At 43.1% G+C, this 20,585-nt stretch overlaps 1 protein-coding gene across 1 annotated transcript in view; it reads left to right on the plus strand.

The window, feature by feature from the left end:
* Positions 1–20,585, plus strand: part of LOC122810718 (ammonium transporter 1 member 3-like) — a 998,780-nt gene that overhangs the window by 828,970 nt on the left and 149,225 nt on the right. The window lies entirely within an intron of this gene.

Below are 20,585 nucleotides of genomic sequence, written 5' to 3' on the forward strand. Positions count from 1 at the left end.
CTTCCAATACCTCACCAGACCAGACCATTGATGAGGTCCCTAGGAAGAAGACATGTAAGAGGAGTCACCTGGATTCCCTCAGAAATCTCTAACTGGAGACACTGATTTTGATGAAGGGGAAGGGCCTCCCAGATCTCAACCTGATTGGAGAAATACTGGAAATTTTAAAGCAAAAAGATGGATGGTCTTCTAAACCCCTTTTCCAGTAGGAGTCGATGTTTCTGGAGGCCTTCGGGTCTGGCTCAGCTATGTCTTGGGTGACCCGCTCTAACTGACGAGCCAACAGATCTTGTCTCATGTTGTGCATGGAAGGAAATGGATATTGTGGAGCCAAATCCCAAGCAGCCAGATACATTTTTAGCTCCCCCATGAAGGAAACAGCACACTAGAGTAAAGGGATCCCAGTATATGCTATGGTTGTAGCAGCAGCCACCAAAAAAAAGATCTCACAGAGCACATCTGTCTGTCCTCCTAACAGGGAGTCTAGGGCCTTGGACAGATTTGGAAAGTGCATCTCTGCCTCAGCAACCGTTGCCCTGGGGAAGTTGAGTTATTTGGCACACTTTACAAGGTTGCAAAGAGATTTTAATAAAAGAGCTTTTCAAATCTCTTTCTGGGTCCATGTCTGTGGTGGACCAAAATAAGTTTTTTTTTTTCACAGCTGTCTACCTTTCTCCATATCTAATGTATCCATGTGGTTGATTTTTCATGCTGCAGAGGGCACCTTGTTAGAAGACATGCCTGGATGAGCTTGTGCGATTTTGTTGAGCCCTTCATGTCTTCATTCATCAGTGATCTGGTTGATGGATCTTCTCTGTTTGGTCCAAAAGCGAAGGAAGCACTCTCCAGAAGTGAGCAGGAAGAAAATACTTTGTCTGCCACAGGGATCTATTTCTGTACCCCTCAATGACCATTTTCACAAAATCAATGTGGACGTAGAAAAATATGGTTACATAAATCTCAAGGTCCTTTCAAAGACTCAGGAGGAGATGGTTCTCCCAGAGAAAAAGTTTCAAATTCTAATGGAAGATGCTGCCCTTGCACCATAGGTGGCCTGCAAAAGTCAGGGTTTCAGGGATTCTTTCCCCTAAGAAAACCTAGCAGCACTCCTAAAAAGTTGCCTGGCTGCTTTTCTCTGGAGGCAGTCAGGGGGTGATTGTCTCTGCACCAAGAAGCCTGGGCATCCATCACAACAGATTCCTGGGTGCAGAGGATCACATCAAGAGGCCATTTCATACCATTTGCTCAAATTCCCCACATAAAAATGAGGAATATCCTCAATATTCCACTCAGAGGGATGCCGCAGCTCTGGAAGTAAGAAAGGTCCTGGAAAAAAGTGTCATTCAAGAACTCCCCAGATCAGATAGGTTCTGGAATTTACTCAATATTCTTTTTACCACCAAAAAAACAGGGGATCTGAGACCCATTCTGGATCTCCATAAATTAAATCAATACATAAAATATTCAAAATTCTGGATGGTCATGCTTCAGTCCATTCTACCACTGTTCTGAAAGGACAACTGGATATGCTCAATAGATTTTCAGAATGCATTCTGTCTCATAAAAATGAACAGGCACTCCAGAAGATATCTGCACTTCTGGCTGGGAGATTGTCATTACCAATTCAGAGCATTGCTCTTTGGTCTCACCACAACCCTCAGGGTGTTAACCAAATGCATGGCAGTGGTAGCAGCTCACCTAAGACTGCTAGGATTCTGGTGTGTTTCCAAACCTAGATGACTGCCTTCTGACTGCTGTGACCAGGCATCTACTTATCCAAGCAAGGGACTACTTGGTCCAGTTGTGACACCATCTGGGCAACACAGTCAACTACAACAAATTGCATCTCATTCCTACAGAGAACCTGGAATTCATAGGTGCTCATCTAGACACAATCAATCAGATAACGGCTCTACCTCCAACAAGAGTACAAACCCTCAATCACAGATAAAGTAAATGATCTTGCATTCATCTCCTCCAGCACAACTAGTCTTGCAGACCTTAAGGTTAATGGCAGCAACAATAACTCTAGTCCCATTAGCCAGATATCATATGCAGATTGTATAGTGTACCCTATCAGTTCAGTGGTCTGTTCTTCAACAACCCTTTTGCACTCCAGTCAGGATTGCAGAAATTTGCAAGAAACACTTCCTTTGTTGGAGCTGTTTGAATGAGATTTCTCAGGGCTGCCCTTTTGTTTACCTCTCCCAGTGGCCACAGTGACAATGAACACCTCCCATTTGGGGTGGGAGAACATTCTTTGGGAAGGACAGTCCAAAGTACATGGACCCTCAACAGGCCAATTTGCATATCCATGTCCTGGGGGTGAGAGCTGTCCTTGTAGTGTTGAAATCCTTTCAAGATGCTCTCCCCAACTGGACAATTATGATCCAGTCAGGCAATATGTCTGTGTTCTGGTACATCAACAAACAGGGGGAACTAGGTCCTATCCTCTTCATCGCTAGGCAGTGAGAGTGTGACAGTGGGTGATCTCTTCTGGTCACTTTCTCATTCCAGTGCATATACCGGGCAAATCCAGTGTGCTTGCAGACAAACTAAGCAACTCCATTCTGATGCCTCACAAGTGGTCTCAGAATGTCAAAGTGGTGGAAAGAATTTTTCATTGATAGGCCCAACCATGTTGAGATCCTTTTGCTTCCTCCCTCAGTAACAAGTGCAGCAAGTTCTTTGCCCTGATCCCTCCTCCAGGGGAGTCAGCGAGGAGTGCTTATCCCCCATTACCTCTACTTCCCAAGTTTCTGCAGAAAGACTTACCAGTTAAACAGATCAGTAATCCTCATTTTGGCCTCATCAAATCTGGTTTCCATTTTTGTGGTCTCATCTTCTGTATTCACCTTGGATGCTGGACCCCAGTCCAGACCTTCTGTCTCATCGGACGGTGGTAGCTCATCCAGAAAAAACAGCCTTAAGCTGATTGCACGGTTTCTGCAGTTCCAGTGATGACTAGACAGCCCAGGCTTTCCTCCATAGTCCAACATGTCCTTTTGTCCTCTCAAAAGGCTTCCACTAGGAAAGTTTACAGAAGTAAATGGAAAACCTTCTTGATATGGGCCCTCCAGAGAGATTTGGATGACTTTTCTGCTCCAATTTCCACAGTCTTAGATTTTTTGCATCCCTCTTTAAAGAGGGGGCTAGTTTCTCTACTATCAGCATCCAGCTGGCTTGTATTTCTAATTTTCATTCTGGCAAAAATCATGCTTTGGCTTCTTCTAAGTTGTGAAAAACCTTTCAGGTACCTTTTTACTTAGGCCCCCAGTCAAAGACCCTTCATCTCCCTGACACTTATCTATCTTACTTCAAAGTTTGACTCAAAGTCCATTTGAACTTTCTGTCGAATCAAACCTAACATTTTTGTCCTGGAAGAACCTTTTCCTAGTTGCCATTACATCAGCTAGACAACTATTTGAACTCCAAGCCCTTTCTTCCAAGCCTCCATACCTGACCATTCCTAAATGTAGGGTGTCTTTACATGCTAACCCATCCTATTTACCTAAGTTGGCTTCTGAGTCTAACACTAATCAGGTCATTAACCTTCCAGTTTTCTTCTCAAAGTTTTCCAATAAAGGTGAATGTATACTGTATCTTTTGGGCGTACACAGGCAACTTTTTTATCTTCATCGTACCAAAGATTTCAGAAAATATGACCAATTGTTTGTCTCCTTTTCTCATAACAGATTGGACATGGCAGTTTCCAAAGTGACTTTAGCCAAATGGTTGACTTTTTGCATATCTTTTGCTATAAATAGAGAGGGTTATCTTTGCCTAATGCCCCTAGAGCAAATTCATTGAGTTCTAGGGTGACCTCTACAGCTTTTTGATCAAGAGTTTCAATAGATGACATCTATGCAGTTGCCACTTGTTCCAGTGCTCATACCTTTATTGCTCATTACAAATTGGACTTGATTTCTAGGAACAGGGCTGCCTTTGGCTCGCAGTACCCTGAAATATCATTCTACGGGGACCACCCAGTGTTCATCTAGCTACGGACTCTGTCCCATCAGTTGAGGAATTAATGAAAATGACAGCATCAGATACAAAAGTTTTGTATACTCACCATAATGATGGATCTGTGTTGTCCATTTTTATTCTTCCTCATCTTCCCACCCTCCTAACCCCATTCCTTTTCTTTCTGGAGGACAAAAAAGGGATTTTTCTTGGTAACCCATTGCTCCTTGTTTGATCTCCAGTTTTATCTCTGCTGTTTCTTCTCAATTGATTCTGTATAGAATAAACTTATTGTTTTCTGGAGGCAGCAAACTTGAGCTGAGGTACGTTAGGTTGGTGGGGATTTATGGGTAAGGGAAGAGAACGAGAGTTGGATTTGTGAAGCTAGTGAAAGTGGCCAAATTGGATCCGAGGTCAGATTCCAGACACATCAGTTGAGGAAGAATGAAAATGAACAACACAGATCCATTGTTATGGTGAGTACATAAATTTTGTTTTCATAGTATATTTAATTTGATATAATTGTTTAAACTGTAGTTGTTTTTGGCTCCCTATTGAAATCTCAGCACTCAAATGCAGAGTGTTGATAAGACGAAAAAGTCCAAAAACACTAGAGGAGTGAATTTCAAAAACTGCTCTTCTCCTTAATGTGGTGGGCAAGCCCCCCCCTGCCCCCCATATCTCCCACATGTGGTGGGCAAGCTCCCCACACCCCCTGAACCTATATGTACCAACTCTGACGTTGCCATACCACAGAGAAAAGGGAATATTCCGAGAAATGGCATCATAGATTTAGTATATGTAAGACCAGTCTTTTGGTCATTCACCCTCCATATTTTGGGACTCGCTGTAGCAGGTCCCAAAATTTCAACTGGTTACCATTGTTTCTCATATTAATTTTAAAGACTGTAATATTATTGTTCTTAAAATGTTTTGCAATACCTTGGGGCTTTTCTCCCTGGGCCACTGCTGAAAATGGTCTCCTACCCAGTCAGACTTTCCAATTAATCAAATGTCAATAAATAAATCTGGTCAAAGCTGGACAGGTGCAGGCACATAAACATAAAGGAAATGAATGCTCAGATCTTTGCTTTACAGTCTCTCCACCATCTGTGGTCCTAGGAACTTAGCAAGGTTGTATGGTTAATACGACAGTCATGTGGTATATCACCAAACAAAGGAGAACAAATACCTACAATTTTTGCAGGCTAGGCATGATAGCTTAAGACATTGCCACTCACCGCAATATTTTAGTCCAAGCAACTTAGATCTCATTAGAGATGAATACAGTAGCAGATCATCTGAGCAGACCCAAGGCGTGCTGTCCTGAATGGATACTGAAAAGAAAAGAGAAGTCTTCTTTCAAATGGTCCACAAATGGGGAGCTCCCCAGAGAGATCTTTATGCCTCCACTCTCAGCAGACAGCACAAACTAATGCTCACCATTAGGATCACTGTTGCAGTAGCCTTAGCAATGCAGATTATATTCTGCTAATAATATAACAGCCAGCCAGCTTCCAAAGCTTCAGGGCACCATCCATGTGTCTAAACTCCAACTAAGCGGACTAAGAAGATGAGTTTGGGCATCAAGTCCTTCAGAGCTTTCCTATACCGAAGATTGCTCGTCTTTTGGACTTTTAAGGATTGACAGTTGGCTAACACTTTCTCTTGCCTGACAGATAAGTTCCCTTCAGGAAAAAAACATTCCACATCTACTTTTTATGACAAAAACTGAGTGTTGTTGACACTTACAAGATGGCTGCACACTGATTGACATCTTAATTTCAACTCTCCCACTATGAAAACAGAAACTGAGAAATAATAGCCAGTGGAATTGTCAATTTGGATAAAATTCAGTTACTGTCTAGTAAGTGCACTTCCTGGATACCAGCAAAGAAGAATTTTAGAGGACCTGAAAGAAAAAAACATTCAGATGGAGAGAAAACCCTGGCTGGGAATAATCCTGCAGCTGTTTAGCAAAAGCAGTTCAGGCTAAATCTTTGGTACAACAGATGGCTTCCAGTAATTTATTGGAACAAATAAATCAAATGTAATCAGAGGGGATAAAAATAAGTGAAACACTGAAGGAATATATCAACTCAAAAGCAAAAGGCTGGAAACAATGGAAGACACTTAACTAGCTATTCAAATTAACTTTTAAAACTTCAAAAATCAGACACTGAAATGAAGAAAAGGCTGGCTGAGTATACGGCCTCTCAAGAAGAGCTGTTTCAAAAAATGGTAGAGTTAGAGAACAGTGTGCAGGGAAAAGTGATATTTTCAGCTGTAGCAGAGAAATTAGAAGGAACAGGCTGTATTAATTTTATGAAAGTATAAATAAGCAACTAGACTGGTATTTCACAACAGGATGTGTTAATTATAAGGGCACATTGTTTGCTCTGTACCTGGCCATGAGAAGTAGTTAAGTAACTATTTTTTGATAACACCTCCAGAGCATAAACTTTTAGCACAACAACTTAGGCAAGAAAGAAGAAACAGTTGATCTGATATTGTTAATCCTCGTTGATTCCTTACGCATGGGTATCGGTTCCAACCTCGGAACCAAGCCGGCCATTTTCCAAGCTCGCGTCAGCTACAAACTCTCGAGCTAAACTCTTACCCATAATCCCCCTCTCCCTGTTACCTCAAATTTCGTTTGCCGCGTTGCCATTCGGTTGTGTCAAGCTGTTTCTCTTGAGCTAAGTATAGTTAGTTGTTGTCAGAATAGTCATTTATATAACTTTTTCTGCCCGAAAAGTTTCTATTTGTTGTCTCTTACCCTATCGCATCTAGCGACCATATTTTCTTGAGTTTTCTTCTCTTTTCTCTACACCTTTTACTGCGAGGTATTTCTCCCCTACCATCGTTGGTAATCTTCCTTTTTTCATACCTTCGGGTATTCTTTTGTACTATTGCTGGTACCCTTTCTACTATCCCTTTTTTCTATCATGGCAGATAAGAAAGGTAGTCCGGGTTTTAAAAGGTGTTCTGATTGTGGACACAAATTGCCTACTTCTGATGCACACTCTTTATGCATTTATTGTTTGGGGGTGTCCCATTTATCTGTTGACCCGCCCTGTACTATCTGTGAAAATCTTTCTAACAGAAACTTGTTAGAAAGGAAAAACAAGTTGTTGCTGAAGGGACTGCTTAAATCTCCCTTTTCAGAGGCTATTTCTGGGTCTTAGGCCTCAACCCCTCCTAGAACCCATAAGAAAATTTTGGATGTTCATACTAAGGCCAAGTCTTTGCCTTAATCCCCGGCTGGGGACTCCCGCCAACCAAAACCTAAAAAGGCTAAAGTTTCCGCTCTGGAGCTCACTCAGTCAGCCCCAGTGCTTTTGGTGCCTAGACTTTCAGCACCGAGGCCTTCGGCTCCATTTGTGATCTCGGCTCCGTCTTCTCCTGCAGCCTTCACTATATCGGCACCGAGGGGCTCCTCGGTTCAGACTATTACGACTACGGTATCTGCACCGACCACTCAGTCGGCGCAGACCTTGACCACATTGGCTCCGACATCTTACTCAGAACCGACGCCTCAGTTGGCTCCAATTTTGTCGGTTCCAGCGTCGGTACCGACAACCACTTCGGCACTAATCCTTGTGTCAGTGCAGACCGTGACCTTGGCACTGATGACTTCCTCGGTGCAGACACCCGTAGTCCAGTCTCTCTCGGCACCATTGTTCTCGGTGCGGACTGGTGAGGTGGGCACCAAGTTTGTCTCTTCTGTGAACAGGCCTGTTTCTACCTCAGTCTCCGTGAGGTCCACTAGAAGCCTTTCTGAACACGATGTGTTGTGTCTTGTGGATTAAGTGCTTTTGGCCAGAGGCATCCCACGCCCCAGGACCTATCCTTCCTTGGGAGGTCATCACCCATCCCCAAAGAACCCTTCTTATTCTCCTCCTTCATTGCCTTTAAAGTCCATTGATATCACTCAGTCTTCCACCTCTGCAGTTCCCTTTATGGATCTCACTAAAGAACTGCAGTTGCCTTTGTGGCAGGAAAGATTTGCTACGACCCAGGATGACAGTTGTGACACACGTAATTTGCTGCTCCATAGCCATCCGAGGACTCCGAGTCAGCAGGCTGAGCCAATTAGGGGAGGGGTGACCCCTGTCCTGGACACTCACTCCTCTTCAGGTGGACCAGCCTTTCAGCTGATGGAGAAGGCTTTCGCTTTTGCTGGCAATACTGGGCTGTCTATCCCCCCGCCCTCCTGTGGTACACTGGTTTCACAAGTCGCACCTAGCGGACCCCGGGTGTAAGGGCCTCAGGACATATTCCCACAGGAAACCCCTTTTCCGCTGTCTTCCCCAGCTTCTCCCTCTGAGGAAGTCCACCGGAAAAGTTTGTGTAAGAGGAAGCACATGGACTCCACAGAGGAGTCCCTTACTGAAGACACAGACTTTGATGAGGGGGAAGGATCCCCTCGGTCATGCTCTGAGGTATCCTTCGGTGATATCCTTGAAATCCTTAAACAGAGAGGTGACTGGCAGCCCTCTAATCCGACCTCTGAGAAGTCTGTGTTCCTGCAGGCTTTTTGCGCCCGGCCCCCTACCTCCTGGGTTACTCCACCTGCCGATGAACTTGTCCGGCTCATCTTGCAGCGTGCGTGGAAGGCTCCTGACACCATTGAGGCTATTCCCCAGAGGGCAGATAAGATTTTGTCCCCTCCTGCTACGGATCCCCATTGCTTAAAAGGTCTTCCTGTGGATGCTCTGGTGGTGGCGGCCGCAACAAAAAAGGATCTGGCAGAAAAAGAAAGCCAGACTGTCCATCCGCCTAACAAAGAGTCCCGGGCCCTGGACAGGATAGGGAAGCACACCTTTGCATCAGCGACCTTTACTGTCAGGTCCCTGAATTACATGGCACACTTTACCAGGCTTCAAAGGGATCTGATTTCCGAGCTCTCAAACCTTGGCTGGTGCCGTGTCTGATGAGGTCTTGTGACAAAGTGGCCTCTCAGCTGGCCACCATTGAGTAACTATCTAACTCCTCTATGCGACTGATATCTCACGCATCGGAAGGAGCAGCTAGAGTGGCGGGTTCAGCTGCGGTCTTGAGATGACACGCCTGGATGCGCTTGTGCAATTTCGCAGAACCCTTTAAGGCTTCCTTTCTTAACGCTCCCATTGAGGCCTCTTCTTTGTTTGGACCCAAAGTTAAAAGCACACTGGCCAGATGTGAACAGGATGGTAAGATCCTTTCTGCCGTAGGTGTCTGTTATGCTTCCCCTTAACGTGCTTTCTCCCGAAACCAGAAGAGCGGGAAGATATGGTTCAAGAAATCTCAGGGTCTTTTCCATGACACACACAGGCTGAGTTTTCCCCTAGAGGCAGAGGGGGAAACTCACAGGGAAGATGCTCCTTTCGGGGCAGAGGGGGTCCGCGTAGCCAGGGTTCCAGGGACTCTTTCCCTGGCCAATCCTACCAGCGCTCCTGAAGAGCGGCCCAACTCCTTTCCTCTGGAGGTGGTTGGGGGTCATTTCTCCTTGTACCCTTCTGCCTGGCTAACCATCACCACCGATTCTTGGGTACAAAGGATTATAACCAGAGGTTATCATATCCCCTTCGATATTTGTCCTGTCCCTTCAAAAAACCTTCCCAACATTCCACCCAGTCAAAGGGAAGAAGCAGCACTAGGGATAGAAAAGCTGCTAAGAAAGAGAGTCATCCAGATAGTCCCTCCAGACCAGATAGGATCCTGATTCTACTCAAGACTATTTTTGGCGCCAAAGAAAACCGGGGACTGGAGACCAATTTTGGATCTCAGTGTATTGAATAAGTTTGTGAGAGTACAAAAATTCCGGATGGTCACAATACAGTCTATCCTCCCGCTTTTGGAAAAAGACGATTGGATGTGCTCGATAGATCTTCAAGATGCGTACTACCACATAAAAGTGGACAGGCCATCAAGAAGATTTCTGTGCTTCTGTGCGAAAGCCAGTCACTACCAGTTCAGAGTACTGCCCTTCGGACACTCTACAGCCCCCAGAGTGTTCATAAAGTGCATGGCAGTCGTCACAGCTCACTTGCGACTTCAAGGATTCCAGGTGTTTCCATACCTTGACGACTGGCTCATTTCCGCCCCCACCAGACATCTACTGGAAGAAGCCCTGGCATACTCTCTTCTTGCTGCACAAAGGCTAGACATAACCATAAACTGGCAAAAATCCAACCTCATCCCATCTCAGTCAACAGAATTCATAGAGGTTATCTTGGACACAAAGAACTGCAGAGCTGCCATTTCAGAGCACAGAATTTTAAGGATAAAGCAACAACGGATTCCAATCCTTTCAAGGGAGAAATCCACAGCTCACTCTGCTCTACAGCTGTTAGGTTCCATGGCAGCCTCCGTCACCATTGTCCCCCTGGCCAGGTTTCATATGAGGTTTCTGCAATGGCTACTGCTCACCCAATGGTATCCTTTTCAGCATCCTCTTTCAGCCAAGATTCGAGTAACCCACAGGTGCAAACAGGATTTAAATTGGTGGATGACACACAATCTGTCACAATGGTCTTGTCCCTTCTCCCCCCAGCAACCCAAGGCCACAGTGACCAGGGACGCCTCCCTGATGGGGTGGGGTGGGGGGGCTATGTCAGGGATAGACAGTCCAAGGCACTTGGTCGGAACTGGAGGCCCATCTGCATATAAATGTTCTAGAGCTGAGGACGGTGCTTCTGACGTTGCAAGCATTCCATCCCCTGCTGCCGTCTGGGACGATTGTGATTCAATCAGACAACATGGCGGTGATCTGGTACATCAACAAGCAAGGTGGAATCAAATCTTACCCCCTTTGTCGAGAGGCCATGAGGATATGGCAATGGGCGATGGCTACCAACCATTTTCTTCTAGCAACGCACATTCCCGGGAGTTCCAACGTGATAGCAGACAGACTCAGCAGGTGCATTCTACAACCTCACGAGTGGTCCCTGAATCCCTTGATAGCGGCGGAGATCTTCCACCGCTGGGGCCGTCCTTGCTGCGACCTCTTTGCATCCCCGACCAACTACAAATGCAGCAACTACTTCGCCCTGATTCCCCCTCCGGGACAGTCACCCAGGGACGCTCTAGTCCACAATTGGCCCTCAGGTCTTCTTTATGCATTCCCACCCTTTCCCCTCATTCCCCAGTTCCTGAAGAAAGCCCGTCGGTTGAAGAGCAAGGTGATCCTCATAGCACCATATTGGCCTCGTCAGATTTGGTTTCCCTTCCTTTGGCCTCACCTACTAGATCGACCATGGATTCTCCATCCAACCCCGAAGTTGATCTCACACCCACAGAACCTAATTCATCCCAATTTGAACAACCTGAAGCTCATAGCTTGGCTACTCCAATTCCCCTGATTACCAGGTAGAATAATCTTTCTTTACCGGTACATGACATTCTCATTGCATCTCATAAGTCTTCCACTAGAATTACTTATCTGAGCAAGTGGAAAAGATTTACCTGTTGGCTGAAAGATAAACAAGTAGATCCCTTCTCAGCAACAGTGTCGATAATACTAGACTATCTGGCCGACCTTTTCCAATCGGGTCTATCGGCCTCTACTATTAGAGTTCATTTGGCTGCAATTTATAATTTCCATGAGGGTGTCCAAGATTCCTCTCTTATGTCTCACAAATTGTGCAAGACCTTCATAAAAGGTGTGAATCATCTGAAGCCACCTTTTAGAACCATGGGATCTATCATTAGTTCTACAAGCTCTGACAATGCCACCCTTCGAACCAGCTTCTTCTTACGACCTCAAGTATTTGTCATGGAAAACCTTGTTTTTGGTCGCCATTACTTCTGCCAGACGTATCTCTGAGCTTCAAGCTTTATGCATCAAGAGTCCATACTTGATTTTTCATAGAGATAGAGTGTCTTTGAGAACTAATCCTTTTCTGCCAAAAGTGATCTCTGAAATGTCTATTAATCAAACCATTGAATTGCCAGTTTTCTTTCCCAATCATTCAAACAGAGGAGAGTATTGCCTACATACCCTAGATATCCACAGGCAAATCCGTTTTTACTTAAACAGGACTAGGTCCTTTCGTAAATCTGACCAGTTATTTTTGGCCTATTGTGGACCTAGATTAGGATCTGCTGTTGCTAAGGTCACATTAGCTAGATGGTTGAAGGACTCTGTGACCTTCATTTATACACAACGTAATATCCCATTGCCTACTACCATGAAAGTTCATTCGACAAGGTCGGTGGCAACTTCTGCTGCCTTCCATGCCAGAGCTTCTTTACATGACATCTGTGCAACTGCAACTTGGGCTACGCCTCATACCTTCATCAATCATTACAAATTGAATTTGGCCTCCAGGGGAAGAGCATCTTTTGGTTCTATGCTGCTCAGGAATGTCCTTCCATGAGAGCCTCCCAGGAATAGAGGTAGCTGGGGACTCTGTCCCATTCGTAAGGAATGAACGAGGATTAACAATATCAGATAAAGAAGTTATGTCTTACCATAACGTTCCATCTGTATTGTTGATCCTCGTTCAGTCATTACGGCCCTCCCTCCTCCACCCTCCTGTGGCTTCTAGTGGATCTCACCATCCGGTTCTCTTAGGTTATTTGACCGGAGATAGCCTCTACCTTCTTTTGACTGTAAACTCAATCTGAGGTAACAGGGACAGGGGGGTTATGGGTAAGAGTTTAGCTCGAGAGTTTGCAGCTGACGCGAGCTTGGAAAATGGCCGGCGTAATGACTGAACGAGGATCAACAATACAGATGGAACATTATGGTAAGACATAACTTCTTTTTACTAAACTTTGGAAGCCTATAACAAGAAAAATAACCAGAAATTCTGAAGAGGTATTGGAGATATTTTGGAAATTTTGTGAAAATTTGTATAACAGAGGGAAATGCAGAAACCAAGAAAGAGCATAAATGGAAATATTTATGGAAGACTTAATTATGCCAAGATTAGGGGGAGATGAGTCTCAACCACAAATATTTAAGATCGAGGGTGATGAGATAAAAACAGTGATTTCTGATCAATTTGCAGGAAAGTCTCCAGGAACAGATGATATTCCTCAGGAAATTTGTAAGTTAGCAAGGAAGAAAGTGATACAGATCTGGAAGATTTTAACAGTATTTTATAAGGAGGGGAAGCACCAACATCTTGGAAGAAATCTGTGGTGGCTGTATTACCCAAAGATGGAAAAGACCCATCAGATTCAGCTTCATATAGACCCATTTAAATTTTAAACAATGATTATAAAGTCTTTATGTCTGTACTAGCTAAAGTAATGGCAGAGTTGTTACCAAAATTGATATGCATGGATCAGTGTGGTTTTGTGTTAGGGAAGCAAACATTTGACAACATTAATAGAACAATGATGATCCAGAGGGAGTATAAGAAAATACCACAATTGGTGGTCAGTCTTGATGCAGAGAAAGCATTCAACAGAGTACACTAGAATTTTATGAGTAGGACAATGGAAGAATTTCCATTCCTTGATAGAATGAGAATATATGAAGAATTGTAATCCTATCCAAGTGTGTCCCAGTGTATCATGGTGTTTATTAGAAGGGGGTATATTAGGAAGTCTCTAGAGGTTGTGGGGGGGGGGGGTATGTTAGTTTTGGAATTATTGTCTGCCTCTATCTATCAGAGACATGGGGGCCAGACCTGGGGTGAATTTCCATTTCCCAATCCATTTGTGAAGGTTACTGATCTGATGTCCTTTTTATTCTTCCTCACTTATGGGTCCAGATTCGATCCTCCGATCCATCTCATCTGCATTTACCAGATTTCAGATCCAACTCTCAAGCTCTTCCTTCTACCCATAATGTCCTACTCCATTCCTATTTCTTCAGGTTTTATTTGCCATCTTTGCAAACAGATGCAGGTTCCGCTCTTGAGTGAATTCACCTGTTTTTTTTTTTTCTGTGAGTAAAACTCATATTTCTATCCTTCCTCCATCTAGTTGTTATTGGTTGTTAAGGACTTTTTTCTTCTGCTTTTTTTCCTGTACTGAGAGAAATTTTACATCTTTGAAATGTGCGTTTCCGGTTCACATTTGTATAGATTCTTATGACATCAAACAAATTTTTGTTAACAACTGGAAAGTTATTTTGGGAAACAGTGACTTGGCTAGAGTTTTGGGGGAACATCCTAGTTTTATTTACAAAAAGGTTGTGAATATCAAGGATATACTTGAAATTCAAGATTCTTTCGGAGGTAGTAGTAATCGGGGCCCCAGAGGTACATATCCTTGTTATAACTGTAAACAATACAGATTTATTGATTCTTCTAACAGTATTTATTTTTCCCATATTAAAATGACAGTATGCACCAAGGGTAGATTCAGCTGCAAAAGTTGTGGGATAGTTTATTTAGCTTCCTGCACAAGCTGTAATGGATTTTACATGGTAAAAACTACTAGAGCGTTATACAAAAGAATATATGAACACTGTTTGGCTATTAAAAAGAAAGACTGTAATAACGCTTTAGCTAAACATGCTGGGGAATGTAGAGAATTTAAGAAATTTACTTTTTTTGTGTTAGACACAGCCAATCAACTGCCTTTTGTCACAGAGTTTAACACTGCTTTAGAAGCTAAAGAGCTCACGTGGCAAGTTTTTTTTAGATGCAGAAAGATTTCCAGGTCAGGAGTGTCAGAGAAGTATGTAAGAGTGGTACAGGATATATACGAGGGTAGTGTGACAGCGGTGAGGTCTGCGGTGGGAGTGACGGATGCATTTAAGGTGGAGGTGGGGTTACATCAAGGATCAGCTCTGAGCCCTTTCTTATTTGCAATGGTGATGGACAGGCTGACAGACGAGATCAGACAGGAGTCCTCATGGACTATGATATTTGCAGATGACATTGTGATCTGTAGTGAGAGTAGGGAACAGGTGGAGGAGACCCTAGAGAGATGGAGATATGCTCTAGAGAGAAGAGGAATGAAGGTCAGCAGGACTACGACAGAATATATGTGTGTGAATGAGAGGGAGGATAGAAGAATGGTGAGGATGCAAGGAGTAGAGGTGGCGAAGGTGGATGAGTTTAAATATTTGGGGTCAATAGTTCAGAGTAATGGTGAGTGTGGAAGAGAGGTGAAGAAGAGTGTACAGGCAGGATGGAGTGGGTGGAGAAGAGTGTCAGGAGTGATTTGTGACAGACGAGTACCTGTAAGAGTGAAAGGGAAGGTCTGCAAGAGGGTAGTGAGACCAGCTATGTTATATGGGTTTGAGACAGTGGCAATGACAAAAAGGCAGGAGTTTGAGCTGGATGTGGCAGAGTTAAAGATGTTAAGATTTGCACTGGGTGTGACGAGGGTGGACAGGATTAGGAATAAGTATATTAGAGGGTCAGCCCAGGTTGGAAGGTTTGGAGACAAAGCCAGAGAGGCAAAATTACGTTGGTTTGGACATGTGCTGAGGAGGGATGCAGAGTATATTGGGAAAAAGATGCTAAGGATGAAGCTACCAGGTAACAGGAAAAGAGGAAGGCCTAAGATAAGGTTTATGGATGTGGTAAGAGAGGACATGCAGGTGGTTGGTGTGACAGAGCAAGATGCAGAGGACAGGAAGAAATAGAAACAGGTGATCCGCTGTGGCGACCCCTAACGGGAACAGCCGAAAGAAGATGAAGATGAAATGGAACACTGAATATTAAGTGTCTCTTAAGAGACAAATGTTATTATTAATTTTAATACTTTAGGGATTTTATGTTGTGATGCTTTGTAATTCTATTGTATACTAACATTCCACACTGGGCCTGCCTGTTGGCCTTACAGCACTGATTGGACAAATGTGAATTATATCAGCCAGGTTTCAGTACATTCTTAGTTTGTACTGAACCGAACATGTACTTACCAAAAATATATTCTACTTTCATGGCCAATGCTTTTGGCAGGTGCAGGGTAAAGCAATGGGGCATCTTTTGCACCCATTTATGCTGATTTATTTATGGCTTATTTGGAAGAGGAACTTATTTATGACCCTAATCATAACATATATCTTGAGGAGATAGATATATAGAGACGGTATCTGGATGATTTTTGGATGGTGTGGAAGGCTGATAGTGTATATCTACAGGAATTTGTTGAGTATCTAAATGAGAAGAAGTGGGGTATTGAGTTTAAGGTCATTTATCATCTATAACAGATTACCTTCCTGGATGTTTTGATGACCAGGAATGCTGACAACACTTTGAATTTGTATTATTTTTTTATTTTACATTTGTTGACCGGGATAGTCCGACTGGATACATGTCCATTTTCAGTGGAGGCCCGGGGAGAAAAGCTCCAGATTACAAAAAAATAAACAATTCCACTTATAAAAAAGCAATACTATCTATACAATACTTATAAAAGTGTCCCCGTAGAGGGGGCTTACACAAAAGTAAGAGTGATTACAAAATACATGCTGAATAAGGTAGAAGCAGGGTTATATGCAAGAGCTGTTAAGGAGTACATACTGAAGTAGAAACTATTTGCAAGTTACTTACAGCTTATTTACAAAATTACATACTCTGTGGTCTTAGAGAGGGAGTATAAAGACTTTTGTTATATATCAGACAGATGTGGCTGCTATCAGTAAAGAAGGAAGATAGAAGTGGTTTGCATAAGACAGATGGTTTAGGGTAGGAGTTAGTCAGGGTTGGTACAGGGACAGAGCCAATGTCCCATAAGGTATTGTTTGAGGCTTTTTTTGAACTGGTTTAGCGATGGTTCCCAAGTAAGAATAGTTGGGAGAGAGTTCCATGTTTTTCCAACGAAGATGGCAGACAGGGAGTCACCAGCAGAGTTAGTTGCTTTTTGAGTTTGGACAAGAGATTTGTTGGATGATCTGAGTGGTCTGAGATTATGATATGGTTTTAGGATGTTTGTTAGAGCTGGAGTGTTTTTGGGTTTATATAATATTTTGTGGGTGATAATGAGCTGGTTAAACTGGATTAATGTGGGTAGTTCGAGCCATCCGAGGGTCTTATGGTTAATGCAATGGTGGGTCCTGTATGAAGAGCCCATGGCAATTCTAGCTATATGGTTATAGCTGCGAGTAAGTTTATTTAGGTCAGTTTTATTCAGATTGGTGAGAATGAGGGAAGCGTAGAGAAGGGTTGAGAGTAGGTGGGTTTGGGCGGTGGCAGTCCTAGCTAATGGGATTAGGAAGGATTTATTTCTATATAGTAGGCCAAGTTTTTTATTAATGGTGTTGATAGTTTTATTGATGTGAAGATGGAATTTGAGATTATTGTCAATTATGACACCTAGGTGCTTAGTATTGGTCTCAGGAGTGATAGAGGAGCCATTGAGTTATGGAGAATGTGAGGGGGGTGGATCTACTGGTTGGGGTGAAGAGTAGTAGTTTAGTTTTATTTGTGTTTAAAAGCAAGTATTGATTAGCGAGCCAGTTTTCAACTGTGTGAAATATATTCTGGGTTAAGGTTTGTAAGTTGGACAGGGAAGAGGCAGTACAGATCAGTGTGGAGCCATCTGCGTATTGGATACAGTTTGCTTCAGGGATGGCTGTGTGGAGGTTATTAATGAAAATTGAAAAGAGTAGAGGACCTAAGATAGACCCCTGGGGGACTCTGAGTGAGAGGTAGTAGGGTGGACAGTTTATCCTGCCAAAGGACAGCTTGCTGTATACCACTTAGATAGGAACGGAACCATTGAATGGCAAGGTTGTTCAGGGAAATGGTTTTAAGTGTTTGTAAAAGAAGATAGTGATCGACCATATCAAAGGCCTTTGATAGGTCCAGCAAAAGGGCAGATGAAAGCATATTGTTATTCTGATTTTGGTAAATAGCATTAGTGAAAGAGAGAAGGGCAGAAGTGGTGCTGTGGTGAGGCCCAAATCTATGCTGGGAGTTAGCTAGTATGTTGTTCTGAGTAAGATGGTGCATAAGTTGCTTGTGGACACATTTCTCCATGATCTTTGCTAGTGGTGAAAGGATCGCTGTGGGTCTATAATTGGATAGTTCTGTAGAACTTCCCCCCTTATGTAGTGGAATGACATGGGATACTTTCCAGATGTTTGGGATAGTGCCCTCTGTTAGGGTTCTTTTGATTAGGATGGCAATGGGATACGCTATGGCTTCTGCAGATTTTTGTAAGTACTCTGCAGGTAGGAGGTCGGCTGATGGGGTGGTCGGTTTTAATTTTTTGATTAGGGCACAAATGAAGTTGGTAGAAACTGTTTGGAGGTTGAAAAAGGGATAGATAGCAGGGGTGTTTAGCATAGTATTGATGCTTGTCATGCGTTTTTTGGCTAGGGACTGGATTGTTTCCATGAAAAAATTATTAAAGGTATTAGCAATATTTTCAGGGGATTCCTGGGTGGTATTAGTTGGGATGGGAGTGGTAGATTGACCTGGGTGCAGGATTTGTTATACCTGCCAAGAACTTTTGCGGATTTGACTGTTTTTTTTTTTTTTGTAGGAAATTATTGTAATCATTTTTTTGTCTAGTAGTTTGGATTTTTTTGTATAATTTCTAAGCTGACGGTAGCTCAGATGGTCAGTGGGGGTTTTGGTAGTACGCCAGGTATGCTAGGCTTTATTCCTAAGCCTAATTTTTGATTTGGCTTCCTTAAAGCCAGGTTGCTGTATTAGATTTAGCTCTGATGGTGCAAGGGAGAGCGTGAGAGTCAAGTATGGTCAGGAATTTGGCATTAAAGTAGGCTACACCTTCCTCTAGTGGTAGATGCTTTAGGAGTGACCAGTTAACAGAGCTAAGTTCTGTTTTGAAGTTAATAGGGTTGAAGCTTTTGTTGTTTCTAATAGTTTTATATTTGGCTTGGTGCATGTTCCCTGTCTTGTGTTTAATAATGTATGTGAGGTAGTGGTCACTGAAGTCATCAGGGAGGGTGCCAGATTTATACAAATGGGGGTGACTGTTAATAAGTATCCAATATAAAATACTTTCATGGTTTGAGGGTTTATTAATCCTGGTAGGAGTAGTTATTATTTGATAAAAGCTGAAGAGATTTATATGGTTATGGGGAGATTCAGCTGAGCAGGTGAGCCAGTCAATGTTAAAGTCCCCAAGAATGATGGTTTCTTGAGGGTAGGTAGTGGAAATTCACTGAAGTATGTCTTCTAGAGTGCCTATGTTTTTCCCTGGGGGAATGTAAACACAGATAATAAATATATTTTTTTGTTCGAATTAATTTGTAACTTCTGCATTATTGAATGCAGGTGTTTTTATGAGGTCCCTGGTGACTTGCAATGTGCTTTTATACAGGACTGCAATCCCACCCCCTTTCTTTTCAGTACGATCTAATCTATGCATATTATAACCTGGTGGTAGTATCTCATTATCCTCTGTAGTAGGTTTGAGCCAGGTTTCAGTGAGACATAATATGTCAGGGGAGTGGACTGCTAACAGTGCATGCAAGTTGTGAACTTTATTGTTAACACTTCTGGTATTTAGGTGGAAGGTCAGGAGAGAGTTACTGGGTCTGCTAAGGCATGCTTTGTGAAAGGGGTTAGTTGCACAAAAGCTGTTTTTTCAGGTGCGGGTAGGTCAGGGTTGGGGTGAATATCACCATCTACTACAAGGCTATAGTGTTGTGTAATTATTAGTTTTAAAACCTTATTTAGTAGTTTTAGGTAGTGTTTTCCTTGTGTTTGGATATTGAGGCTCTAACAGGGTGATACATTAGGGCTTGTGCGGGCTTAGAAGTAAAGGGTAAGGAGATGAGGACTGTTCTATTTAAGGGATATGAGGTGGTAGCTGGATATTTTGGGGAAGTGAAATCCAATGTAGTATTGGTTTTCATAGGCAGTGAGGGAGTAGAAAGTAAACATTAGTATAAATAGAGATAGTAATGGACCATATTTTGATCCAAACATAGTGGGGGATTTGGCCATATTGGAGTACATGGGTAGCAATGGGGAAGGAGGAAGTAGGAGTAAGGAGGGAAGGATCCCTTGGTGATGCGTAACAGTGTGATGGGGAGGAGAGAGGAGAGGGAGTGGCTAAGTTACTATAAATTTAGATATAGCGGGGGCTGGTGGGAATAGGGGGCAGGGGTAGAGGAGCGGGGCCTATACCGAGCAACAATATTCACCCAGCCTGTAAGTACCAGCACTTAGGCGTTTTTTACTGTTTTTTTACTACAGCATTTTCACTTTAGTTTCACTTTGTGTTTTATTGCCGCAACTTCACTTTTGCTATATTAGAGCAGTGAAGTAAGCTGGCAAAACTAGTCTAACTGGCCAAATTGTGCTCTTGTGTGAACTTTACAACGTTTACACAGTTGCAAAAGCTTTTGAATTTGTTGTAATCTAAAGCAGTCATTGAGGGAAATTAAGGGGATGCTGCTCAGTGCTGATGACCCAGGGCTAGTGCTTTTAATATACAATAGTAACAGATGGTGACCTTGTTTGTCTATGTCTAAAGGTGGACAGGGTAATAATTCCCTAGTCAGGTCTTCAGACGGATTGTCTTTCTGGGAGCAGGAGATAGTACCAGCGCTTAGGCGTTTTTTACTGTTTTTTACTACAGCAGTTTCACTTTAGTTTCACTTTGTGTTTTATTGCCACAACTTCACTTTTGCTATATTAGAGCAGTGAAGTAAGCTGGCAAAACAAGTCTAACTGGCCAAATTGTGCTCTTGTGTGAACTTTACAACATTGACACAGTTGCAAAAGCTTTTGAATTTGTTG

This window comes from Protopterus annectens, chromosome 9.part0 (assembly GCF_019279795.1).
Source record: "Protopterus annectens isolate FY-2018-M chromosome 9.part0, PAN1.0, whole genome shotgun sequence".
In the NCBI taxonomy this organism is placed as follows: Eukaryota; Metazoa; Chordata; order Ceratodontiformes; family Protopteridae; genus Protopterus; species Protopterus annectens.